This window comes from Caretta caretta, chromosome 6 (genome assembly GCF_965140235.1).
Source record: "Caretta caretta isolate rCarCar2 chromosome 6, rCarCar1.hap1, whole genome shotgun sequence".
Lineage (NCBI taxonomy): Eukaryota > Metazoa > Chordata > Testudines > Cheloniidae > Caretta > Caretta caretta.
In genome coordinates, this window is record NC_134211.1 from 19,911,615 (window position 1) to 19,939,199 (window position 27,585).

Consider the following 27,585-nt stretch of genomic DNA (forward strand, 5'->3'; position numbering starts at 1 on the left):
CTGGACTGTAATTATTACAACAGGGTCCACACAAGTTGGCAGACTCCACCAGGCTCTGCTTTAGTGGAGGTTTTTGGAGAAAGGCTCCGGCCAATCAGCTGGAACCTGTAGGATTGTGGGTGTAGGGAGGGAAGAAGTAGGGGCTGGTGGGCAGCTTTTTCCCCCTCTGGAAGACACAAAGCCCCTTACAAAGAACATGAGACCCTATTTTGAGGCACTGAGCCCTACCCCTACAAAGTAGAAGGGTTAGCTTATGGCTTATACAAGAGTAAACGGTATAGGGTACCTTGCCATCCCATTAAAGTCAGTAACATTTAATTGAAAAGGTAAAAAAGGTAAAAATGGAATCAGCCACTTTTGCTGAATACTTTACGGTCTCCACAGTCTGACCCAGGGCAGGGCCATGCTTTGTGGGCTAGTGCGTAAATACATAAGTACACACAGAGCTGTCATGAGCTTTTGTCACACTGCAGATTCCTTTGTACCTGCACTCATCTTTGGTCAACTAAGGTTATGCTTTCACTGCCAAAAAGGTGAGTTTTTTGGAGTGGGATAAACAGTTTCCTTGCTGTAAAATCTTAGTGGAGACAGGCACCTGTCGTGTTTACCACAAGATGGCTAAGGGAGGTCAGCACTACACGCCTACCTGGGTTGACCTCACCTAGTCTACCTCATAGTAACACTACAGTTCCTCATCCCCACAGGGTTTTTGCCTGTTAAGGGTATGTCTTCACTAGCAACGTTAAAGCATGTACTGTGTAATCGCGGCACCAGCGCTGGGAGAAACCACCCCCATGAGGGGTGAAGCTACCAGGGCTGGGAGTGCAGCTCCCAGTGCTGGTGCACTGTCTACACTGCCCCTTTACAGCACTGAAACTTGCAGCGCGCAGGGGGGTGTTTTTTCACACCCCTGAGCAAGACAGTTGCAGTGTGGTAAAATGGCAGTGTAGACCAGGCCTGAGTTAACCTGTGGTAAAAGCACACCTTTTTGTAGCAGTGAAGACAAAGCCTTAGGTGATAATGGGGTTCTTTGTTCCAATCTCTTCCCTTGGGAGCATGCCTTAAGGGGCTAAACCACAATTAGCCTGACCTTTAAAAGACAGATATGTGTAGAAACTAGGAATGAGATGTTTCGCCCTGTGCCTTTGGCATCAAAGGATGGGAATTATTTTATGGCCTTGTCTACAGCAGCAATTTTAGGGCAATCTCCTACCACTGGGATTAAGAGTGGGAGAGTGACAAGCCACTGTCCTTTTTACCATCATGTTATCTAGACCTGATCTGTGCAAGACAACATGGAGATAAAAATGCCTGCATCAAGACTACACTATTATTGTTATTGATTTCTTTATTTGTATGGTGGTAGCACCAATGTGCCCTGCTCCATGTGCTAGCCCTCTCACCCTCCCAAATACCATTGTTAAGGGAAAGATAGGAGATCTCCCTAAAATTGCCAGTGTAGATGTACCCATCAGGCAGTCCCTGATCTTAAGATAAACTCATGATGGGCTCTCTGATGTTTTATCACTGTTTGCTCACCTCTGTTGTGTGCCGATACTGGCCTCATATAGTTATTTCATTGTCTAGTTTAAAGAAAAGGGTAAGGATTTAATTGCACTGAGCTAGGGAGGTTTGAAAGAGCCCTGTGTAATCCACTCTTTGTATCACTGTGGTGTGGGGTATGCTAAGTGGCTTAATTGCTCCGAGATTTGTGCATGCCCTCTGAAGCGCTGATTTATAATCATTCTTGGGATCTTAAAAATGTTTTACAAAGAGTTGCAAGGGTTCTTACTCCCATTTCACAATTGGAGAAACTGAGGCACGGAGCCATGAAGGTCAACATTTTCTAAAGGACCGCTGATTTTTGCCCCAAAGCTGAAGGTATCTCAAATTATTGACGACTTCTGAAAATTTGGAGGCAGGTGACTTGTGCAAAATAACACTACAAGTTAGTCAGCAAAAGACCCCAAGTCTCTAATTCTGTGTGTCTGATTTCCTTTGCACTTACACTAGTGTAAATTAGGAGTAGCTCTGTTGACGTCAGCACTTGAGACTTGAGCCATTTGGTATGGGAGAGAAATAGATGAAGAAGTGTCTGTTGCTTGACCCCTTCGTGTGGCTTTGTTGTATTTTAGAATTTGAGAAGTTTTAACTGCTGGCCCTTATGGAGTAAGGCTTATTGTGAGTGTCTGATGTTCCTGTTCTTCACTTTCCTTGGGATAATTTTCCTGGGCTTCACTAAATCAACATCAGAATTACATCAGCTATTGCATTTTTAATTGGATTAGTCCACTACCACTAATTGGATTAGTCCCTACCATAAAAAGAAAAGGAGGACTTGTGGTACCTTAGAGACTAACAAATTTGAGCATAAGCTTTCGTGAGCTACAGCTCACTTCATCGGATGCATGCAGTGGAAAATACAGTGGGGAGATTTTATATACACAGAGAACATGAAACAATGGGTGTTACCATACACACTGTAAGGAGAGTGATCAGGTAAGGTGAGCTATTACCAGAGGAGAGAAAAAAAACCTTTTGTAGTGATAATCAAGGTTGGCCATTTCCAGCAGTTGACAAGAATGTGTGAGGAATAGTGTGTGTGGGGGGGAAATAAACATGGGAAATAGTTTTACTTTGTGTAATGACACATCCACTCCCAGGCTTTATTCAAGCCTAATGTAATGATGTCCAGTTTGCAAATTAATTCCAATTCAGCAGTCTCTCGTTGGAGTCTGTTTTTGAAGTTTATTTGTTGAAGAATTGCGACTTTTAGGTCTGTAATTGAGTGACCAGAGAGAGTGAAGTGTTCTCCAACTGGTTTTTGAATGTTTATAATTCCTGACATCTGATTTGTGTCCATTTATTCTTTTACGTAGAGACTCTCTGGTTTGGCCAATGTACATGGCAGAGGGGTGTTGCTGGCACATGACGGCATATATCACATCGGTAGATGTGCAGGTGAACGACCCTCTGATAGTGTGGCTGATGTGATTAGGCCCTATGATGGTGTCCCCTGAATAGATATGTGGACATAGTTGGCAACGGGCTTTGTTGCAAGGATAGGTTCCTGGGTTAGTGTTTTTGTTGTGTGGTTGCTGGTGAGTATTTGCTTCAGGTTGGGGGGCTGTCTGTAAGCAAGGACTGGCCTGTCTCCCAAGATCTGTGAGAGTGATGGGTCGTCCTTCAGGATAGGTTGTAGATCCTTGATGATGCGTTGGAGAGGTTTTAGTTGGGGGCTGAAGGTGATGACTAGTGGCGTTCTGTTATTTTTTTTGTTGGGCCTTTCCAACTACTACAAGGACAATACAATACAAGGCAATACCAGGAGCTGGAGTACCGATGCGAAGCGCAGTCAGGAAAGTAACAAATGCTTTCCTCATGGATTGTATTTTCTAAATGGACAACCCACCTAATTCTCAATTACTGAGGGACAATCTCTACTCATTGATATATTTTGCTTTCCACAACCAAATCTCTGCACAACTTTTCATGAGTGATGTACCTGAGTATTCGTATTGTTAAATCTATCCACCTAAATTTGGGTTATTGCTGGTTATGTACTCTATGGATCATATGATTTTTAAAAACCTATCTTTGTATTTGTGGATAATCTAAGCACTATACCCAGATGTACAGACACTCTTTTCCCAACCTATGTATTATATACTTTTTTAATATTAGCTTTAATAAAATTTTATTGGACCAACTTCTGTTGGTGGAAGAGGGAGAAGCTTTGAGCTACACAGAGCTCTTATTCCAGTCTGGGAAAGGAACTCAGTGTATCACAGCTAACTACAAGATGGAACAGATTGTTCAACATAAATAGTTATCACATAGTTCAAGGGACCATTCAAGATGAAGTGGCCTGTGAACACCTCTGCTGTCTATGTGTGACCTTGCAGACAGGTGTATCCTATAGGGGTGAGACAAGGAAAAGGAGTTAATTTCCTGTCCTGCATCCCCTCCGCCCCCCATTGTTATCACTTTCTGCCTCTGTACTTACCCATCCATTCTTTATCTGGCTCTTCACACCAGCTCCAAAGAGTTACTGTTATAGGTTGATCTGCAATTAAGAAGAGAAGAAATCTTTGTTAGCAGGTAGGAACCATATTACCTCAGTGAAGTCAATTAGATCATGGAAGGACCTGCCAAGTGAAACCCTACAACTGAAAGCCTCTTGGGATATGGCTACACAGTAAAGAAAAACCTGTGGCTGCCCTGGACTTGGGCTTGTGGGGCTCGGGTTGTGGGGCTGTTTCATTACTGCGTAGACTTCTAGGCTCAGGCTGCTGCCCTCCACCTCACAGGGTCCTACAACCTGGGTCCCAGCCTGAGCTGGGAAGTCAACATAGCAATGAAACAGCCCCACAGCCCGAGTCCTGTGAGCCTGAGTCATCTGGCACAGGCTAGCTACAAGTATCTAGTTGCTGTGTAGACATACCCTTGAGGAGGCAAATTCTCTGTCTACACTAGAAGTTTGCACTGATGTAGCTACTAACCTGGTCCAAATGCCTACGGTAGATGTGCTGAACTGGTGCAATTTACTCTGATAAGTTACAGGAAAGTAAGGGGGCGGGGGCATGAAGTGAGTGAGCTGTGATAATTGAGAACAGCCGAGTTGCCCTATTGGAGAAGGCAATTAGTCTGTCTGCTCCGGTTACTTCAGAAAAGATGACTCTTCTCCCCATAATGTACCTGGCCTGTTCGTGGCCTGCAGGTTTGTCAGGGTAACTCTTGAGGGAAGAGGTGATGAAACTTCCTTTTCAGATCCAGGACATCTCATTTAATTAATGAAGGAACGTTGTCTCTTGTACTTGTGGGAGTAGGAAAGGGTGTATTTCATGATTCCCTGTATTTTCTGACTTTAGTGAAGACGCTACTACACCGATGGGAGAGCTTCTCCTGTCGGCAGACTTAGCTACTGTCTCTTGTGGGGTGGATTATGTCAACAGGAAAAGTTCTCCCCTTGACATAACCCTCCAGGTAGACAGTGCTAAGTTGGTATAACTACATTGCTCAGGGATGGGGATTTTTCACACCCCTAAGCAACGTAGTTATGCTGATATAGGTCTATAGCATAGATCTGACCTAAGATCTTGCCTTTGCCATCACAGCCATCAGTGGGCAGCCACTGGTATAGTTGCACCAGTGTAAGCCCCTAGTGTAGACAGGCAAAGAAGCTGAATGGTATGTCCACCCTTACTTCTGCGCTGCTGCTGGCGGCGGTGCTGCTTTCAGAGCTGGGCACCTGGAAAGCGGTGGCTGCTGGCAAGGAGCCCAGAGGTGCTGGGGTTATGAACTGCCAAGCCTTGAGGTGCTGGGGCTCAGCCCCAGCTAGCCCGGCACAAATTAAGCCCTGCTTACTGGATCTTAAGTTCATGCGATAGCATCGGTTGCAATGGAGCTATGAACCCACCCATTTTTTCATTAGTGATGGAAACGGAGCCAAAAAATGAATGTGAACTGGAGGAAATGTTGCAAAGTTGACAGTAAAAAGATGAAGTGAGCTGTAGCTCACGAAAGCTTATGCTCAAATAAATTGGTTAGTCTTGAAGGTGCCACAAGTACTCCTTTTCTTTTTGCGGATACAGACTAACACGGCTGTTACTCTGAAACTAATACTTATGTTGTAATCAAGGTCTTTATTTATTGACAGCTGAAGTGGGGTTTTTTTAATAATTATTTTGTCAGCCTTCTGCGCAAATGGCCCGCCTCTTGTCATAACATTCTCAAATTGGCCCGCAGGTAGATCTAATTGAGTATCGCTGTGCTAGATTGTAGTGGTCCCTTCTGACCTTATAACCTATGGATCTAGAGCAGCGTTACCATAATAGAAGCAACAGAGTCTAGAGAAAATAATAAGGGGGAGAAGCTCTCGGTAGGTATATGGATGGCTTGCAGGTTACTTTAGCTTGTTGCCTGGCAGAGGTTTGGCTTAGAATGGCTCTTGATTGGTTCACATGTCACAGACAGATCTCTGTGAAGTCACTGATTTCTCCCCTGTTGAACAGCTTCCCTGCCACAGTCTCTCCTCTGAGCTCTGCATGGAGGCCCTCTTCTCCACCTGTCTGCTCCACAATGATCTGTTGAAAGGTTTTTCCACATTTACTGTGCTTCTTGAGGTTTTATGAGCATGATTGTGGGAGGCATAGGAGTGGGTGACAGGAGACCAGGCTCCTAATTCCATCTGTGCTGGAGACTTGCTGAGTGTCTTGGAGAAATCATTGTCAGCTATGTTTTTAAGCTCAGCCACTGATTTTTGGGTGCCTTAATTTCTGGGTGTCCATCTCAAAGCACTCTGGGCCCAAGTTACAGAGCTGCTCTGCACCCACAAGTCCTGTTGGTGGCAGTTGGAGTTGTGGGTTCTCAACACTTGGCAAAACTGGGATGAAAGTGTCTGAGGTTGGACATCCAAAAACGGAGGTATTCGAAATCAGTGGCCTTAATCTCTGCCTCAATTTCCACATTTGTAAAACAGTGATAAGTATGCTTAATCACCTTTGTGAAGTGCTTGGAGATCCTTGGATGGAAGGCACTATGTAAGTGCTAAGTATTAACATAGTCATTACTAATGCAAACTCCCTTAGGGAAACAGATTATAGAATGTAACAGGGTTGTATGGAAATGCAATGGAGTTCTATAGCAATTACTGTATCCCAAAATAAACTATAGCAGTGAAGAGAAAATGGTAACTTTTCTGTAGGGTTGGGTTGGTTTTTGTTTTTGTTTTTTGCATTATCCTGTAGTAGGGATACAATTAAATGGCACTGGATGGCCCAGAAGTCTATAGAAAGATTAGTAATTGTGATTACATTCTGTAAGATTTTTTTTCCCTAAGGGCTGCATCTGAATACAGCTTGACTAGCTCAGGCTGGATCGTAAATGTTCCCAATACAAGTAGATGGAACTGCGCGGGTGCCTGCCCCACACAGTTATGTCCCTATAACTCACCAGCTGCCAGCTCCTGCTCCTCTGTGGGTTTTGTGATCATAATCATACTGGCTGCATGTCTCTGTCCCTGGGGCCTACTTAGGTCTCTGTTGATGTCACCATAGTAACCGTGCTAAAGGGAGGGGCAGACCACTGAAACCTGTTGCTGAGAGGCAGAGTGGCAGGAAAGAGCCATGTTTGGAGAGTGTAAAGCAAAGTCAGTCTAGGTCAGATGGGGCAGGCGTGGGTGATCCGCTTTCACTGTGTGCTGGAGAGAGATCAGTGGAGGAACTAGTCCTGGGAGTGGCAAGGTGACTGGACTGGACCCAGGTTTCTCTTTCAGCTGAAGGTGATGGGGTGGGTTAATCCAGTGGCTGCTGTTATGCCAGCTTTGTAGCAGCACATGCCAAGGGAGCTGGCATCCATGTCCATAATATCTGGAGTCGCAGCCATCTCATAGTACACTGCAGTGGGACATTGTGACATGGCTGCCTTGGCTCCTGATATCACAGGCTAAACATGATGATGGCTAAACAAACCTGGGGAGGGAAAGAACTTAATAGGCCACAGAATAACATCATAAACAGACAAAATCTCTATCTTCCAGAAAAATCCAGCAGGCCCTGGAACCGGCAGACTTGGATAAGCTGGCAGGAGAAAAGAGATGCAGGAGAAAGACCGTAAGTACTGAATGCTGCATGCAGAGTGTTTCACTTGTGTTGCTGGTTCTCTCTTATTTTTTATCTCATGCCGATCGTCTCATAACAGAAAGCTCCTATCCTGGGTCATTTCCTCTCACAACCCCCCCGTATCTTCCACAGGGCAGTCTGTCTATTCTGGTAGACCATAGTGAGAGAACTACTGTGTCCACCTTGGACCTTTGAAAATGTTGGCTCTACTGGCCGTCTTCAGTTAAAGGAGCAGATTTACCCAGGACTGGACAAAATCTAGGAAGCATTTATTTTCTGGGAGTCAGAATTTACGACTGTCTCACCCAGGTAACACTCTGGCAATGAGACTTTGCAAGGTCCTTTCACTTAAAAATACAGAGGGAGGTGGGTGATGCTTCCTAATTCATGGTTGGTTACGACAGCGACTGGGGTGTGCAGCTCTGAGATCAATGGCTCCAAAGCCGGACAAACAATTTCTATTTCCTGGATTGATCTTAAGTGCTCAGGCTTCAGTTTATTTTCATTTATTTTAGGACAACGGTTCTCAGAACCTTTTATTTTTTGCAGCTCTCTTCCTTTGTTTAGGTGAAGCCCTCTACATGTTATTAATAGACATGGGCAATCATAGGCATGGGCACAAACCAAAACCCCCGATCCAAACATCTCTTCCAAACTTTCAAGGATTTCTTTCCAAGGTTGGAGGCTGTCTTAGGGCTTGTCTACACAGGGACATTTACAGGCATTATGAATCCAGTATAATTATACAGTGCCCTCTTTCCACCACTCTTGTTGTGTAAAGGGGTATTAGTGTAACTGAGAATCAGGCTTGCCTAAAGTCACATAGGATAGGAAGCCTGTGTTGCAGCCAGGAATTGTACCCAGTGCTCTGAGTCCTAATCCAGTGATAAACCCTTCCAGAAGTTTGGGTCCATGCAAATTATAATGTCAACATACAAGCAGATTGGCTACATCACCAGTCAGAGATGCAAAGGAGAGGCTGTGCTATTCCATAAGAGAGACTAGTCAGCTTTGAATGGGAGGAAAATAATCGCTTGGCTTTTTCCTCTTGCATCCTTCATCCAAGGGATCTGGGCTGGGTTCCCTGGCCAGACCCAGGTGTTAGCTGGGTCTGGAAAGCAAATGCATCAGGCTGATAAATCAGCAGAGCCATTATAAATTAGAATCAATTTGGCAGACTGGGGGAGTTTTGCCCAACTCTAAAAATGAGGAGGGAAAGACCGTTCATCTCCGATGGAGGAGAAGAGGCTGAAAAGAAAGGAGAATTCCCTTTGTTAAATGTGGTCCCTGCAAGCCCTTGGTTATACCCCCTGCCAGGTCTCAGAACTGAAAGGCAGAGAAAAGAGCTTGTTGACCCAATGTTAACCTTCAACTGTCAGCCATTCAGTTTGCTGATCCTCACACCCCTCTCCTTAATCCCAAAGGGAGAAGGTACAAAGCCTACCCAGGGACTGTGCCATCTAATTAACATTAGGCTTGGGCAAGATTTTATCCTTCTTTGTGTTTGCAGCAACTGAAATTTAAATGGTGCTTTCGCTTGCTCATGTTCTAGCCTGGGCTGTCACTGGCCTTCATTATGTCCTAGCCAGTATATCTAATTCCTAGCCAATAACACATACAAAATGTAATGCTACTGAGCTGTATATCTGTCAGATTATTTAGTAGCAAAATAAAAGCCAAGTGTTGGTCATTGGGGGGAGGGGAGGGGTGAGGGGAGAGAAGGGTAGATCTTATAGGACAGAAAGCTGGAAAAGACCTCTGAGGCTGTATGCTCCATCTTTTGGCCAAAACAGGATAGTTCCCCGCGATGATGTAGATGAGAGATGGACTGATAGGGCCTGATTTCCAGAGGTGCTGGACAGCTGCAATTCCCACTGACTTCAGTTGGAGTTATGGATCCTGAGCAGCTTTACAAATGAGGCCATAGTATCTGACTGGCCATTGGTGGTCTCACTATAGGCTGACCTAGAAGGAGGGAAGGAAATTTAGACAAAGTTCCCCCAAGCCAATGGCTCATTGGGCTGATGCAGGTTAAGGCACGTCAGTTTCACAGCCAGCTGTCCACAGAGGCCTGATGTGGCCAGCATCACATTTGACTGCCTTTGACTGCCCTAACTTGATGGAGCAAGTACCTATTTTGCAGCTGGGTGAACTGAAGGTGGCCTTTCAGCCTGAGATTGACTCCAACTCATGCCCTTCAGGATGGTAGCTGAGTGCTTTAACCACTCAGCCAGTAGAAATGAAGTGGGAGGAGAGGGAGACAAGGGAAGACAGTGGGAGGAGAGGGAGACAAGATGCTGGCCTCTCTATAGCTTTTTGATGTCTAGGAAGCAAATTTTGCTCTCATTTATGCTGGGTACATGTACGCCTTAGTGACATGGGAATAGCCGAGGGTGAACTTGGCCCTAGGGATGGAGTGCTCTTATAAGTCACTTTATAGTGGAGTTAAAGCTGCGGCCACATAACTCCGCCTTGTGATCACTGTACCCTTCCCCACTAGAGCTAGTGAGCTTTAATTCTTGGCAGGGAGACTGGATGCCCCAGGAGCTTGGTAAAGGGTTATAGACTATTTTACCTTTCAGCTGGAGATTCAAGAACTCGTAGCGACTAAAAGTTGTTTCGATCTGATGACCACTGAATGGCATGAAATGAGCTTGACGCTGTTGGTTTGGTTCCCAGTGGACAAGTACCCACCTTCCCCAAAGGAGCATTACATGGCCTCCTTGTTGGTAAACACAGAAGAAGAAGACTGAATGAGCATGAAGACTGAACACTCCTTTGGCCGTAGGGGTGGTCCCTGTCTGCCAGGTGTGGTGGGACAGTATGAGGAGAATCTTATTCTGCCGTTTCCCATGCCATTCTGGCTCTGAGGATGAACCATGTGCATTGTATCGTAACATCTAGTTAAGGAGGCTGTTACGCCCCCTGCACACACACTAACAGTTTAGCGATGCCAGGATTGTGTGCCTGGATCATTGTGATCCCAGCTTCATGCAGGATCAAAGACACTAGAATGCGGCTTTCTAACACTCTCGCGTCAGAACAATCATCACATAGAGAAATGGGCCTGCACCAGAAACCCATGTATAGAGACTCCCTCCTCCGCTGCAGAGCTTTGGGGAAGTTCTAATCCAGGTCTCTCTAATGGGTCTGAATGAAAACCTGTAATCTGTTTGGATTCAGACCCACACTTTGCCTCTCTTGCCCATCTTTACTTTTGGGTAAGTTGTTTTTGATTAGCTACATGCAACTAACTATCTTTTGATGCCATGGGGAAGGGTTGTATTCGGGGCACTGACAACTGTGGTCAGTCGATCAGATTACCGGCCTTGTAGCCTTCCCCTCTGCCCAGACTCTCTGTTTCACAGCCTCTAGCTGTGCCAGCTTTCCTGATCCTGTTTGCTTAAGTAATTGGCACTGCATACCGTGGGTAATCGGATTATTTTTTTCTCTTCATAATTTGTATACAGTTCTCCCTTTCTCTTCTAAAGAGATAATTATGTAGCCTGTTTTTGTGAGCTGTCTAGGTATTTTGCCATGTCCTGACTGCAGTAACACACTTTTCCCATCATTAAATCCATTTTGTTTTTCTCTATAGACATTCCACTGCAAACACTAGAGAATTGACTCTAGAGCCCAATCCTGCTTTGACTGGGAGTTGAGGGGAAGAGACTAGATGACATAACAGGTCCTTTCCTTTTCAGTTTTTATTTTACCGTGGGTTGATATTTAAAAGATAGGGGGGAAAACCCCAACATAATAACACATTCTTTCCTGGTTTATTCCTTTTCATTATACTAGAGGAGAGGGGACCCATTCTGGAAAGTTTGGATCTAGTTTCAAACTTCCCTGAAGTTTGAAGCTATTTGGGCTACTAAAGAGCTAGGGGCCAGCTGCGATATTTGGATTTTGAACGTTGCCAAAGCTAATGTTTTAGTTTGAACTCCTCTCCAGGTAAAACTCCTCTTTTATTTATTTTTCATTAAAATCTTGGCATCTTCCTCTTGCCCAGCTGTAAATCTGCTCTTACCTCTCCACTCTAATCCTTTCCTTGGCTGCTAACATTATCATCCTCCTTGTTTCAGGGCCTGGCTCCCTACTGTTAGATCTCCTTATTGGATTTTTACCCTCCAATCTATTTAGTCTCCTCTGTGTGCTCAATATAGCCCTTTAACCCTTCAACACTCTTTCATCTCTGCCTCCCAACCTAGTTACCCTCCTGTGCCCTCCTCAACACATGCCTACAGCTCCAATTTGCATTGCTCCAAACAGTGTCTTTCAAGTTCCCTCCCTTCTCTCCAAATAATCATGCTTAGGTTTGATCTTGTTTTGCATGGCTCCTTTTTGTAAGCTGTCCAGAGAAGGCTTCTGAACCTGTATCACCGTCTCTAATCTCATTCTCTTTGTACACGATGGGTGGTTTATTGTAATCTCTTTTTCTATTTTTGGGTGGTGCAGCATGACAAAGATCAAATTGGTTTAAAAAAACCCACATTTTTCAAGAGGACATTGCCTAGAGATTTTAGTTCTCTGCAAGAGCCAAAAGGGTCACAATGCTCCTGGAGAGATTTTGGAAAGAGGTTAAGAAAGCTGAGACTCTTTCTTTTTTCCCTATAGAGGACTTGGGGTGATCTGATTTCTTACAGGAACTCTAAGAATTCCTCAGCCTCTCTCTGTTTTTCCACCCTTGTATGCCCCATCTTGCAGCCACTCTGAGCTTATGAGCACTAGCCAGAAATCCCTTCTGCACCAGACATTGTGATCTGCAAGAGGAGTCAGGTTTGGGCCAAGATTTCCAGTGGTGCCTACTGATTTTTGGGTGTCCAGTGGGAGGCACCTTAAAGAGGTCTGATTTTCAGAGGACAAATGCGATGCAGTTTCTGAAAACTGGGCCCCTTTTAGGTATCTCAAGTTGAGCACCTAAAAACAGAGGCACCCAAAATCACTAGTTGCTTTTGAAAATCTTGGCTTTGAGCAATTAAAAGCTATCCCTCTGTTTTGTCCTGTGTTGGGATCCATGCCCCAGGCTGGGTGAGAGAGCAAACAATCAAGACCAGAAACCAATCCCTAATTTCCTGGGGTGCATTACAGATTGTTAATTGCTAGACATCCAGGTCATCCTTAAAAGTCTGGAACTGAATCTTTACACCAAGAAAAAAATAATTGATTTTAGTCAAACGGAAAATTACAGAGCAGTCTGGGTTCCAATCCTGCCTCTGCATTGAGGCAAGTCTCACTGTGCCTTAGTTCCCTCTCTGTAAAATAATAATACTGTATGTATGATAGCAATACCCAGCTCTTATATAGCACTTGTCATCCATAGATCTAAAAACGTTTTACAAAGGAGATCAGTAGCCTTATCCTCATTTTACAGATAGGAAAACTGAGGCACGGAGCAGGGATGGGACTTACCCAAGGACACTCAGTAGGCCAGTGGCCAAGCTGAGACTAGATAGAACCCAGCTCCCCTGAGTCCTGACAGGGACTGACAGTGCGTTTGTTTAGCACGTGGTGGGATGGGGTCCTGATCTCAGTTGGGGCCTCATGGCACTGCTGTAACGTGCAGTATCTCTTCTCTGGATAAAGCAAGAGTTCAGTTCGCAGGGCTGTCCCTTCAGCACCACCTCAGGGCTAACCGTACAGTGATAAATGATGGGCCAGATCCTCCGTTAGTGTAAATCAGTGTCGCTCCGTGGCAATCAGTGGAGCCAGGCTGACTTACACCAGCTGAGGTTATGGCCCAAGTTGTCTGTACTCTGTGTGCTGCAGAACTGGCGATGATGTGGCACCTGTGGTATCTGTCTTGCCGCCCCCAGCCCAGAGAGCCTGTTAATGGAATACAGTCTCACTTGGAAGGAATGTGGAAATCCAGCCATTGGATGAATGACCATTGGTTCCCGGTGCTCTAATCACCCAGCCTGCCTTACAATAGAGGGATAAAGCAGCTGAGACAAACACTTCATATTCATTTTGTTTCACAGCCCCCACACTGACGCAGCACCATTATTTTTAGACAATCTGGTTCTTTGTTTGTGGCATGTCTTTATTCGGGCACCATGGAATGATAAGCATGCTTTATTCTGTGTGTTGGCCAAGGCAGCATGTTTATATTCAGAGGGGTGCTGGTGGTAGCAGTTTAAGTCGGAACACAAGCCCTTGTCTCACTGAACAGCCAGAGTGAGTGTGAAACACGGGGAGAAAGAGTCAGACGTACCAGTGTTCAAATCCAGAGACACGTGATCCATTTCTTACTATGCCTGGCTTTTCATCTTTCTGCGCCATTGCCTCCTGCAACCAGCCAGCCACTCCCTAGGCCTTGATTGGCCCATCTCCTCCTCCTTTTTGTGCCTTTCCAGCTACTTTGTGATCTCAAAGCCTTTGTCTCTATAGCACTGATATGTGTTGCTATGGCTAAGGCTGTGATTCACAGCAGTGTTTACATCTTACCTGTAACTGGAGATATATATGTGTGTGTTTGCACTGAGCACTTTCCCACTGTTCAGTTTTATTTACACTGGGGAAAAAAATCCCTGGGAAAGAGACCCTACTACAGAGGCAGGTGGGGCGGGGGGGGGGGGGGGGGGAGGAAGAGCTGTCACAGAAGGCCTAGTCTGGAGAAGAGAGTGATGAGCAAAAAAATAAAGGGTCAATTTGAGTGTGGGTGGCTGGTTGGTGGTGTGTGAGAGAGAGATGGTTTTGATTTAACTGGGATGGGTACATGGTCAAACCCAGACTGGCTTCATGGGAGGGGGAAGGATGTGTATGGAGTGTCTGTATAGGTGGGGGTCATATGTTCTGACCTGCACATCATCCCTCCATAGATCACATTTAGCAATGACTGCAAAACCTTGCTCTCAGCCCTATACTTTCCTGGGTGTCCGTTTGCATATGATATCAATGTGGATTGTAGGGAGCTTCTTTTGGGTCATGATTTGCCACAGAGGAAACTTGAGGAGATGAGTATTACCAAGAACGGCTGGGGAGGATGGAAGGAGGAATTCTTCTCAGACATCTTTAGTCCTTTTGTTTTTTGAGTTCCATTTAATGGAAGCTGCACATCTCAAGGTTGCTGCTGGCCTGGACCACAATTGTTTTCCAAAAACGAGACAGTCAGTCACAGTCCCACCTAGGTTGTTTTACTGCGTGAATGCCAGCTCTGCTGCCATGATGACAGCCACATCCTTTGGTACTAAGTGGATGGTTCCCAGTGCTTGTATCCCAGCTCGGAAGGTCAGATTCACACTCCAGGAAGTACAGGGTGCATCACCAGCTGACAATGGACTGGTTTTCTTCATTCTATTTTTTGCTCACCAACAACTTATTTCCACTCCTAGCCTCTCCCTTCCCATTGACCTGTCAGCCTGGATAGGACAGAGCAGAGAGGGCCACAGAGAGTACCTCTTGCCTCACCCAGACTGGGGGTAAAAATTGTTAGCTGCAAGTACTTTTACAAATGACCCTCTTTTATAGTATAGATGGATCCTCTGCCCACCCAACCCCTACTGCCTCCTGTCTCCTTGTGTCTCTATCTTTCTCTTCACTAGACATGCTACATGTGGCACATAGGTAGGAGAAAGCATACTGCATTCTGGGCTGACAGAGGGTCCTGCTGTCCTGTGTAGCCCTAGGCATTGGCTGCGGTACTTGGACTGCAAGTATAGCTGGTAGTGCTCTCTGTATCAGGCAGTCCGTGTTTAGCATGGCTGTCTGTCCCTAATAAAGCAACGTACCTTGCAGCAGTCGATGCTTTCCTCATCTTACTCCAGGTCTCAGATCTCAATACTAGGCTCATCCTTCTCTGATTTAATTGGGAGTCAGGGAGAATCCCAGGCTTTGGCTGGTTGCCATGTAACAAAACTAGCATCTTAAGAGGAAATGGGTCTCTTGAGCGGCTACATGGTTATGAACCCACTGCACATTTGGTTTCTTCCCACGCTGGGGGTCCACGTGTAAACTGGCTCCTTGGGAGAGGGACAGACACTGTGCATGTTGATGCTCTTGCCTTGTGCCATCCGGATTTGTGAGGGGATAAGGAGCAGGCGTTGCTAGGGCTCACAATTGTTGGCTGCTGTTCTGCTTTGTGGCCCAGCCTCTTTTCCACCTTTCCCTTTGCTTCCCCGCCACACTGCCTGGCAGTAGCCTCTTCTTTAGGTGCCTCCTCCCCCTTCTCCTATATGTCATGTGTCCATATACCCCAATTTGTAACTTCATTTTTTTTTTTTTTTGGACCTCTTCCCCCAACAACAGCAAGGACAGATGAGTTGCAAAGTTCCATTATCACCTTGTGAGTCTTGGCTGTGAAGATGGAGGCACCATGGCAATTTGCATATACTGATGATTATCATCTCGGGATGAGGGTGTTGTTCCCCAACATTAACCTTGCCTCAGATCTCCAAATTCCTAATAACACTACTACTTGTGCTCTGCCTGCAGCATGTGTTGATCAAGGCTGTATTGAAACTTCTGAACATTGCTTGGAAATGCAAGGTCTCAGTAGAGCTTCTAAGCAGTGCTGTGTCTGGCTGAAAAGATCCAGGTTGAAGTTCCTGAGTGAGGAGTAGAGTTAGAGGCTAGGCTCACTCACAGGACTACGTGACTGAAGGCCAGTCCTTAGCACACACCCTAAAAAAAATAGGGTTTTAAAAATTGTGACACCTGTCTTGGAAACTCAGCTTCTGGCTCACTCCACCCTGGAAACCAAATTTAACCCTGCAGTAACTCCACAGAAGGGAATGGGAGATGAGTTGGATCCCTCAGTGCTTAAATGAAAGGTCTCACTTCCCATAAAACAGGGATGTTTCTTCTTAGATTTCAAACTCTGCTGCCTAATTTTACATCAGCAGATATAGGATCTGATATAGCTCTGTCAGAGACCGAGACCTTTAAAGATGGAGAGCCCATGAAAGCACAACCATCGTCCATTAATATTCAACTAGGTCGTCAATGCTCTCTGACAGGGAACTCGCTCTATGTGTGCCGTTGCTAAACCCTCCTACAATTGTTAGCATGAAAGGGTCAGTGATGCACAGCTCAGCTTCAGAAATGCACCAAAGCCTGCAGTTCCTGTTCCTTCAAAGTGATCCCCAATTCTCTGATGCTCACCTGGTTCCTCCTTCAGGTACTGCAGAGAAGAATGTACCAAAGGAATAATGAAAAGCTGCAGGTGCCAGGGAAACAACTACAACCCACTTAGAAGAAATGCATATAGCTCACCAAAAGGTTGGCCTGGTAACAGTGCTCTGCATTACCATGGACTCCCAAGTAAGATTCCTGGTCCTGCCTCCCCAGGTTACCATGTGCAGGTAAAGCTGCCACAGCAGCATGCTCAGACCCTGAGGGAGAGACACGACATTGTGTTGCTGGCTAATCAAAGATTGATGCTGATGAACACCAAGGGGGAACTTTCTTCAACTTTTCTTAGCCAGTTTGTGGGTGGCTCTGAGATTAGTTCAAGGACCAGTGACTATAATGATTTATACCAGTAGAGGTTCAAACCACAGTGTTTTTGAGAAAAGATGGTCTAGTGGTTAGGCTACTAGTCTGGTGCTTGGGGGGATCTGAGTTCAATTCCCTTCTCCGCTACAGATTTTCTTGGGCAAGTCACTTAATCTCTGTGAGTTTGTCCCTTTATCTGCTCCCACGTAGTTAGTTAGTTCTGTTGTTCAGAAAAACAACCTCGGTGCTAGCCTCCTGGTGTATCAGTTTGGGATCTGATGATTCTATCATTGTTTGTAATAAATTGGCCTAGAATAATGGATCTTTTGTGAAAGGCTGACGAAGCTCTTGGGTTGTGTGGATAATATTATTAGACAAGTTTGCATTGATGGAATAATTCTGAATTACTTCACATAAACATGCATTCAATTAAGAATTAAATCAATACTTTCTGGGCCTTCTTCCAGATCCGGAAGTAGAGAAGGCACTCTACTTAGGGTTGGGTTTTATTTCTGTCAGCCTGTCTCTATCTCTAAGGACTTGTCTACACTACCACTTTTGTCGGTATCACTTATGTCACTCAGGGCTGTGAAAAAACCACTTCCCTGAGCGACATAAATTACACCGACAAAAGCACTGGTGTGGACAGCACTACATCAGCAGGAGAGTTTCTCCCACTGACCTAGCTCCCACCCCTTGTGGAGGTGGTTCTATTATGTCAATGGGAAAGCTCCCATCTATTATGTCTCCCTTCAGCATAGAGCAGCTACATGAGTGATCTTACAGCGGCATAGCTGCAGCGGTACAGCTGTGCCACTGTAAGCTCACTAGTGTGGACAAGCCCTACTAGTGGTTTCATATCGCATTTTGGGGGGTTCCCAGAGGGGTTGGCCCCTTAAAGAAAATTACATTGTGATGCTGCATCTTGATGTTGAATCTTCACGTTGCAGCACTGAGTCAGTGCATGAAAGCATTGTGAAGCTGCACCGTCATGTTGATGGGGCATTAGCACACCATATTAATAATTGGCTTTCCTGTGCCAGTCCCAAGGAGATATTGAACAGGAGCAGCAATGCTAGTCACGAAACAAACCAACAGAGCCTGGAAAACATTACTTACTTTCAGACATGGATTATTAAATGGGTTATTTTCCCATCGTTAAACCTGTCTAATGTTTCGTTATTATCCTTTGGCCTTTTGCATAGTAATATTGTAATTGTTGGGAACGAGGAGGTGTCCTCTGGGATCCCCGTCCATTTGATCTATTTAATCCTCTGCTACAAGGCATGTCTCATCTGATGGCCCCATCCTTCTGGCTGAATGGAACTCCTTCTGGAGCACATCAGCTCCACCCCGTCTCATCCACAGGAAGCTGCTCCAAAGCCAAGTGGGATACTCCCTCCCTCCCCGTTGTCAAATATGTCACATTAGCCACATCCCTGGAACCTGCTGCACTGACAGATTGGAATTGAGCTTGGCAGGCTGCTCTAGAGACCCCTGTGGTGACAGTGTAACCTGCAAGGAGCATGTGGATATTTGTCTCCCTCTAGGGGCTGCTCCACATACGAGGTTTATGAGTCTACGACTATTACTTCCGGTTTAAAGAGGTTTATGAGCCACGCTACTATTGCTTTAGCTGAAACAGTAATGGTTCATGCTTTCGCGCTGAGGTTTCCGATTCCAGCCCTGCTGTTGGCCCAAGCAGTGTCGGTTAAAACGGCATAGTGGAACAGTGGCTTAGCACATACAGGCACTATTCCTATTGTGTTTGAAACACTGGACATTTTATTTTCTTCATTAGTGTGGCCATTTAGTAGCTGGAATGATAAAACATCCCCAAGTGTAAGTTGCGGTCTAATAACCAACACTCCTCATTGATGGCCGGTGGTGATTTATCTTTCATCATTCATGCCTAATGATGCAACCCATTGTGGTGTGGGGTTACTATGCAATAATGCCCAGCCTGCTGTGCCATTTTATGTAACCATATAATTATAAGCTGGGAGGTGGTGTTTATATAGCTATATCTATAATAGTAATAATATAATATAATAACACTGCTGCTGTTCTTTAATGTCTGACTGGCTTGATCTGATGGAAAGGCAGTTCCCTTGTTTCCTTCTCAGCTACCCATAGGACGTTCCTCAGACATGCCCTTGTTTTATCACTCTGGTCTGCTATCATCCCACCTGTGGGGTCACTAATGGGGCTGCTGGCATTATTACCATTCCCCTTGGGTGCTACAGCGGTTTTATTCCTGTGACAGGTTGACTGGCCCCTTTAAGAAGGAGCGGGGTCCAGGACACCTGTGACTACTAGTCAGCTGCCTCCCAGTTAAGCTCAAGAGAAGGCCCCTGGGCCATATAAATTGGAGACTGGGTGAGTCAGAGCCTGAGAGAAGTAGGGCAGGTGAGCTGCCTGAGGCCAGAGGAGAGACAGAAGGTGCAGTAGAGAGAGTTGTCAGAGGGAAAGGGCTGCAGGAGACCTGAAGGAGGACAGTATATATGTGAGCTGCTGGTGATGAGCTCAGAGGAAGATTGTTGATGAGCACTGGCCATGGCCAGAGCTGAGGAGCCCTTGCTGCATTATAGAGAGTTTGGGCAGTGACCCTTATGAAAAAGGGAAAGATCCAGCTCCTCAGGGTTGCTGTGCCAGGAAGCAAGAGAGCTGGTGTGGGAGGATGGGCCCTGCTGAGCAGGGGTAGGACTTGCAGGTAGGGATACCCAGAAGAGTGGAACACTGTAGGAAGCCCTCTGGGTGAAGGGCTGTGGGAAGACTGGCCACTCTCAGGCAGGGAAGTGTGGAAATTGGAAATTGGAGCCCTGCATCGGGGCAAAAGGAACGGGGTGGGGGAGGAGGAGGACGAAGAGTGCGGCTGTTGACTCTCAGGTGGGTGACTTGGAGGTGAGGCCCCTGGAGATGGGAATGGAAACCCCCCCCCACCCCGTATGTTTACTGTGGGAATTAGAGAGTACTTTTATTACAAGGCTTTTGGGGAACTAATGCACTGGTGTATATGAACACACTAGGCCAAGAGAAGGGCTTTGTATCAGTCAGTGAGAGAATGTTCCTTTCATGGGTGGACAAACAAGGGAAACAAAGGCTGGGCCTGACATTGCAGGGTGCTCGAGCTGTTGCCGTGCCAAAGCTCCACACCCACTCAAGTTAAACAGCGTGATTAAAAAGAATTGGAGCATGAATTCTTACCCCCGGAACATATCCATCCATTGTTGGTTTCAGTAGACCCTAATGTCCATGGTTTTGCTGAGCCCAGAGGCCAGGATGGGTGTATGGACATTGGGTACTGTACAGGTAGGAAAACAAGTCCAGCAGGAAAAGGCCTATTTCTGAACAGCCAGTAAAACTCATTTGTCCATTTCTCTGACTGGACTGGATGATTCACCCTCATTGTTTTGTTAATTGTTTTAATAGCAGACACAGAGCTCTTTGTTTTCCTGCATTCTGTAACTAACAATGAGGAACCAGTGAGCAGCATATCATTCTCAGTAACACACTGTGCTGAGGTATGCGTTTGTATGCCTCACATCTCCACTATACCCTAGTAAATCAGTGGAATTACACTAGGATACAGTAGCTAAGGTAATGGAGTGGAGAATCAGGCACATAGACCATTCTGCATTGTACATAGAAGCCAAACTCACCCCTTCCCCGAGGTTTGGATTTATTAATGAAGAAAACAATAAAATAACTCATCTCAAATCTTCTCCCCAGGCTGTTTCTATGGCTCTTCCCTCCAGACTGCTGAGCCCACACCCTAGATCCTCTCTTCCTGCGAGAGAGCCACCTTCACCTCCCTTCTATTCAGGGCGGGTAATAAGTCCAGTGCATTAGTGAGCCAGCAGAACCTATTTAACCCTGGGATCAATACCAGCTAACTGGGTGGAGTATTTCAGGTAAACACTGCCAGCCTATTACAGTCACCAGCTATGGAAGGTTCAAACTTCCCCCATAGAACAACAGTGAGCTAAGCCCCACCATCGCTAGCCCACGAGCAGAAGGGGAGAGTGCTTTCTTTAATTTCCAGTGTGAACACCCCATGCATTTGAATGGGAACGAATGGCATGAAGGGGTCTGTAGCTGAATTGTGTTCCTCATCATCACCTGCCTTAGGAGGGATTTGGTATCGCTGCTGTGGATTGTTCAGAAAGCATATTATGGGGTGTATGAACTGAACAGAAGGACAATGGTGTGGTTACAGGTATCATGTCAGAATACACACATGCTGCCGCTGCTCCTGTGTCCCAAGGGGGAGAGGCACAGCTCTGCACCAGCCCCAGAAAGCAGTACTGCTGAGTGCATGTGTCTGCATTTGTATCTGTGGGGCAGATACAGGACCCAGAGGAGCTGCAGGTGGTTGTGCAGGAGCAGTGCAGGCAGAGGGATGGTCCTGGGGATGGCGAGAAAAGTCCGGATCATGTCAGTTTCCAAAAGAACTCACCACCAGGGCCTGGTGAGAGAAAACTCTCTTCATTCGCAGTCCGGCTGGCTGAGTCATTCGTTCTCCAGGGAAGCAGCTGTTGGATCTTGGGGTGGAATAAAATGGGGATGTGAAGAGGATGAGTAGAAAGGGCCAAGCTTTTGAATCCAATTTTGGTAGGCATGGGGCAGGCTTTAGTGCACTGGCTCAGCCTTTTCTATTCTCTCAAGCAGGGGGCTTTCTTTTCTCCCTCCCTCAGGGGCTGTAGCTCAATAGAATGGGCTTTTCCAGTAATAAGGGGGTGAAGGGGAGGGAGATGGAATTGCCCATTCAAAGGCAGCTCCCCCTGGTTCTCTGGACACTGTCATCCTTTTCACTCACACAAACGCTGGCATCACATGACCCAAGGCTGAGTGTGCTCCAGCCCGAGGTCTGATTGGTCACCAGCTCCTGTTTGAAAGCCTAGGTGGCCGTGGCAACGAGAAGCAGGCCAGCCATGCTTTCCTGGCCCCCAGAGAAGTGCCCCAGGCGCTGAAGAAAGGCAGGCGGCACACATCAAGAAGCATCAAGTGGGTCACCAGGCCTTCTCCAGGTACCTGCTTGTGTTAATTCCCAGCCGTCTCTTCCTTTCTGCTCACATGTTTGAGTTGCAGCTAGCTTTGAGTCTATTGCGGTGTGCATTCGGGGGTCACTATTTGTGTTAACTCGCTTGTCACATCACCCATCTGTCTCCTATTACCAGGAGAGTGCGCTCAGGCCACCCCAAATCTGTACATGTACAGGGGAACCTGTTGCAAGAGGCTATTAAAGAAATCCATCGCCTCAGACTGGTGTGCAACTACAAGTCAGACAGAATTGTAGTCAAAACTTTAAAATGGTTGAGTAAGAGAGGACTCAGGGCCAGATCCTCAGCAGGTATAAATTGGTCTAAGTCAGCACAGCCTCACTGATTTCAGTGCAGCCACACCAGCTGAGGATCTAGAATGTATGCTTACTAGAAATGCTCTTTACTGCAGGTTTGACTGTGGGACAGAGGGATATCTCAAGACGTGTCCACTGAAAAAGGCTTAAAAAAATACAAAATTATTTTAGGGGCTTCAGGGTTTTTTTTGTTTTTTGTGTGTGTTTTTTTTTTGGTAAGGTGAAAAATTAGTACTAGCAAGTGATGTCAGGTTGGTTTTGGTTTCATTGATTGATCAAAATCCATCAGGACCTCCAGGACTTGCAGTTATACTGGATACATTGTGCTTCAGAGAAGGTGGATTTGGGCTGTCTTGCTGAGAGAGCTTCTCTTGAAAATGATCACTTTGCTTTAGCACAAACGGAGAAAAACCTGTCTTATGTTCTGTTCTTCTGCAGCCTGGAGGAGGGGTGAGAAAGGAAGGGCTCAGTTAAATCTAGGGAAGCTGCTGTGGATTGTGAAGAGTGCATTGTAAAGAAGGGGCTGTCTGAGAAATCTGGCATGCAGAGTGCAGAAACAGAGGGTGAGTCCAATCATCCTTTGTGGGGGAAGGGCTCTTATCAGCAAGAATTGCAAGGTGTTGTGCAAAGGCAAAAAATCACAGAGCAGCATTTGTGAAAATATGAGCAAGCAAATTAACAGCATCATCATGCAAGGCTCTTGGAGTTATAAATCCTCTCTTAGGGTTGCCTTCCACCCCAGAAGAGCCCCAGTTTGTGCTGAGGGGGTGTTCTGCAGGCCTGGCTTGTGAAAGAGGACGGATACAGTCCTGAATGTATGATGTGACATCGTAATGCAGTGTCATAACACGTTGCGTCACTATGTGATGACACTGTCACAATGCAAAGATCTTTCTGTTTGCAGCTTATTACTTATATTGCAGTAGCACCTTGAGACCCAGCTCCCATTGTGCTAGGTGCTGTACATACACTTAGTCCTTGCCCCCAAAGAACTTGTAGATAGACAAAACAGAGGCAGTATTATTATTCCACATTTTACAGATGTGGCACTCAGGCACAAGATTTCCCCAACGTCACACAGGGAGTCCGTGGTCTCCTGAGTGCTAGTTCGGTGCCTTAACCACAAGACCATGCTTCCTTCCTTGGTCAGTTAAGGATCACAGAAGATCACAGTTTCCTTGTAGCTGATAATATCCACCCCAAGCAGCTCTAAGCTTGGAGGCAAACTTGTACTCTATAAGCGGGTTCTCATGTACACTATGGAAGGATTCCTTCATTCTGTGACACACTCATGCACCAGACTGGAAATATGCAGTAGTTTAATTTACATATAAAATATAGGTCTTTAATGGTTTTAAAAGTTAGGCAACTGGTGTACTGAGACTACTGCCTATCATTCTGACTGATATTGTCTCATTGTTTCCCTGTTTTTATTCCATCTGTCTGTATCCACCTGTTGTCTCTTGCTTTGTACGTGCCTTGTAAACTCTTCAGGGTGGGGACTGTCTCACTGTTCAGTGTATGTACAGTGATTAGCACAGTGGTGTATGATTGGGGCTGCTAGGCACTACTGCAATGCAAATAATAAATAATTAATGAAATTGAATAAAGAAAAGGAGTACTTGTGGCACCTTAGAGACTAACCAATTTATTTGAGCATGAGCTTTCGTGAGCTACAGCTCACAGACTAACACGGCTGTTCCTCTGAAACCTGAAATTGAATAGCAGTACAGTTGCCCTGTATTTATTCTGATAGTATATTCATTTTTATGTGGTCTTCAGCTTTTGATATACCAGAAAGTAAGCATGGGTAACACGATTTCTACAAATAAATTGTCAGGAGGAAGCGTCAAGTTGTGGCAGTCAAGCAGGGAGCATTTGTGGCATTAGGAAGTGAAGGTAGGCAGTTGGGAATTGTAGGAGGAGCACATTAGCTGGATGTTTCTAATAATATAATCAGCAGTGAAATAGTTAACAATGTTGACAAATTATTTTTAGGCCCAAAATTAACAATACACTGGGATTGATTGACCAGTTCAGCCACTTTTAGTGCTATTTTGTTCCGGTTGTCTTCCGATCCAAGGAGACATCACAGCATTCATTTATACTTGGTTCACATTTTCAAGGTGTTTTTTGCAAGCGTAAGAGCGAGGGAAGGAAGGAAGAGATCTGAGGTTCTGCAGCAAAGGTTGGATTCTACAACAAATTCTGCTGTCACAGAATACGTGGGATTCCAGCAGCCCATGTTCCAGCCCACAAATTCTGTTGTTCACAGGCCGTCAAAGAGTCCTGATGACATGGAAAGTTTGGGGGTCTGGGAAAGAGCTATAAGAAAACTTGCCACACCAATGGTGGAATAGGCCAAGAATTGAACAGACTATGTGAGGATACTGTTAAGAAGCAGGCCATTTGGGGTGATTTTTTGTGGGGGGACATCTGTCAAGTGAATTGAGTCCTCAAATGTACTTCACAATAGCTCATTTTAGAAAAACAACTTTTGGTTGCCATTGGCCTGCATTTGAACTAATGATCAAGAAATAGAGGCCCATGACCAATTCCTTGAGCCCTCTTATCCCTTTTCATTGCTTCTAAATGGATAATTTATCACCTGTTTTAAATAGCTTCTTCTCATCAGGGGAATTTGCCAGGCATTTTTAGCAAAAGAAAAGTGCTTTACACAGTGTTGCCAATGCACATATTTTTATTACATGATATTTGATACATTTCTTAGGAACCCAGAAGCTGGGGTTTTGTGATTATGTGAGGCTTTTTTTTTGTTTTGTTTTTTAAATAAAAGCTGATATTAACTTTATAGCCCTCCTGGTTCAAGAGAAGAGCTTCAGAATGTGACTCAAGTGGACCTTGAAGACTCAGAAACCCGATGATTAATGAACTGAGCCCAATGTGTGTGTGTTTTTTAAATTCCATGATTGTTGGCCTGATTTAGTGTGTTTAATGTTTGAGGTTGGCAATACTGTTCACATCCAAACCAAGACAGACCCTGACCACTTTATCCAATTATGATCTACTTTGTCTTCCTGGTGGGTCAAACAGGAAAATCTGCCAGATTTCAGGCTCTGGACAGTGTTGTAAAATAATCTAAGAACAAGCTACAAATCCATTCCAGGCAGTAAGCAGGAATTTCAGCTCTGTATTTGGCTGTTCTGTTCTTTTTAACTGGGGAAGCTAGTATTAGTGAAGAAAGGCCATCCCAGAGAATCACTAAATAATTTGTCTTTTCTGGTTTTTTTTTCTTTTTAAATGGAATAAACACGCACTGTCTCTCATGAAGAAAGTTTGATTTAATTAGGATGGGATTATGTTTTATAATGTTCCCTGTGCTGTTTGCGCCTGAGGTAAATATCTCTAGCAAATAATTACTGGAACAAGACTGTGGCTAATAGTAAATTCACTCCAAGAAGGTTTAATGTGGATGTATGCTATTGATTGGAGGAGCTGACAATTGTCAGTTTGTAGCACTGGTAATTAAGGTGGAATGATTTGTCACAAGATGATGAAGTGCTAATGAGGAGCTAGTGGACTGGAGAAGTTCTGGTTAATGCACATTATCTAAAGAGGTGTGTAGTTATTAGGACCGTAATTCTAACGGTAACCATGTATCAGGAATGATTTTTTGCCTTGTTTGATATTGCTGATATCTTGTGGCAATAGCCATTTGGAAGGTGCGCTGGGCAACCAGAAAGGCTAGAGACTTTTTTTTTAATGACAGGTTTCAGAGTAACAGCCGTGTTAGTCTGTATTCGCAAAAAGAAAAGGAGTACTTGTGGCACCTTAGAGACTAACCAATTTATCTGAGCATAAGCTTTCGTGAGCTACAGCTCACTTCATACGAAAGCTTATGCTCAAATAAATTGGTTAGTCTCTAAGGTGCCACAAGTAATTCATTTTTTTTTTTAATGAAATGCAGATGTTCCTGACATTCCTCAGGAAAGATTCCTGCTTGCCTTGGGTGCATGGATCTTTCAAGCACTGATAGATACCAGAATTTGGGGTTCCCCAATCTAAATAGGCTAATACAAGCTATACAGAATGGCCACTCAAGATACTACCTAGCCTGAGTGCACAGGAGAGCCCTGAGTTTTCACCCAGCCCTTGGTTTTAGGGCTGTCTCTCTCTCTCTTTCTCTCTCCCCCGCCTCCACACCCCCCAGTGCTTGTATTCATTGCAGCAACTGCACTAGCAAGGCAGTCGTTCTCCCCTACTATTTGTATGTTTTCAGTCTGAGTAGGTGCCAGGAGGGAAGCAAGCCCTCCATTGCTTGCTTTGAGCAGGGGGTTGGACTTGATGATCTCCTGAGGTCCCTTCCAACCCTGATATTCTGTGATTCTATGAACACATAACAATGGATCTACGCTGACTACTCACTGCTGCACCCTATTCCACCTTCTAAGGCTGGGACCATCTCCTCCACATGGCTAGCTCTTATGTGGTGCTTTTCATCAGCAAAATCTCAAAGTGCTCTACAGCGGTGGTCATTATCAGTCCCATTTTATAGACATGGAAGCTGAGGTGGGGGTGGCAGTGGGGAGCCTACAACATGAGCAAATCTTGAAGCGCACTTTATAGACAGGAGCAACTGGCTGGCTAAGATTGGGGCCATTTGAGATGGTGTGAAGAAGGGAAAGTGTTAACTGAAGATAGCCAAGGGGCTGTTACAACTGCCACCTCCACTCTGTCAGTACAGCAGCTAATCAGGTGGATCTGACACTCTGTGATTGCTCTGTTAAATTGACTCATTATTTACAGTTGTCTGCCAGGGCCCTTTCCAATTTGCCTGATTAAGAGGCAAAGAAAAGGAGTGTTTCTCTCTCCTTTTTAACAACTCTTCCTCTGGCATATGGACAAAATTACACACAAAATAAATCTCTACACTAGAAGATTGTCTTCCTAGGTTTTTTGATGCCTATGGCCGTATGTATTTTTTCCTGAAGCAAAGAGCCTGGTCCTATTTATGTGACTAAGGGTGGGATCCGCAAGGGGGCTGAAGCCTTGCAATGCCACCTTAAAGATCTGTTAGCATATTGGGGAACCATCCTAGTACCCATGGTTGTTTCCAAGGTTGAACAAAATAACATTGTTATGGGTGAGGATGAAATGGATGAGTTTCCCTCCAATATTCTGGGACCAACACAGCTACAATAACACTGC

General features: G+C 45.3%; 1 protein-coding gene across 4 annotated transcripts in view; it reads left to right on the forward strand.

The window, feature by feature from the left end:
- Positions 1-7,099: 7,099 nt before the first annotated feature.
- Positions 7,100-27,585, forward strand: part of RASSF7 (Ras association domain family member 7) — a 130,716-nt gene continuing 110,230 nt past the window's right edge. For 2 of the 4 annotated variants that reach the window (XM_048854301.2, XM_048854300.2), the window contains exons 1-2: positions 7,100-7,244; positions 7,541-7,613. The gene's annotated coding sequence lies outside the window, so the exon portion shown is untranslated. Of the gene's footprint in view, positions 7,245-7,271; positions 7,291-7,540; positions 7,614-22,026; positions 22,088-27,585 lie in introns of those variants that run through there. The other 2 variants (XM_048854302.2, XM_048854303.2) reach the window with 2 other exon arrangements.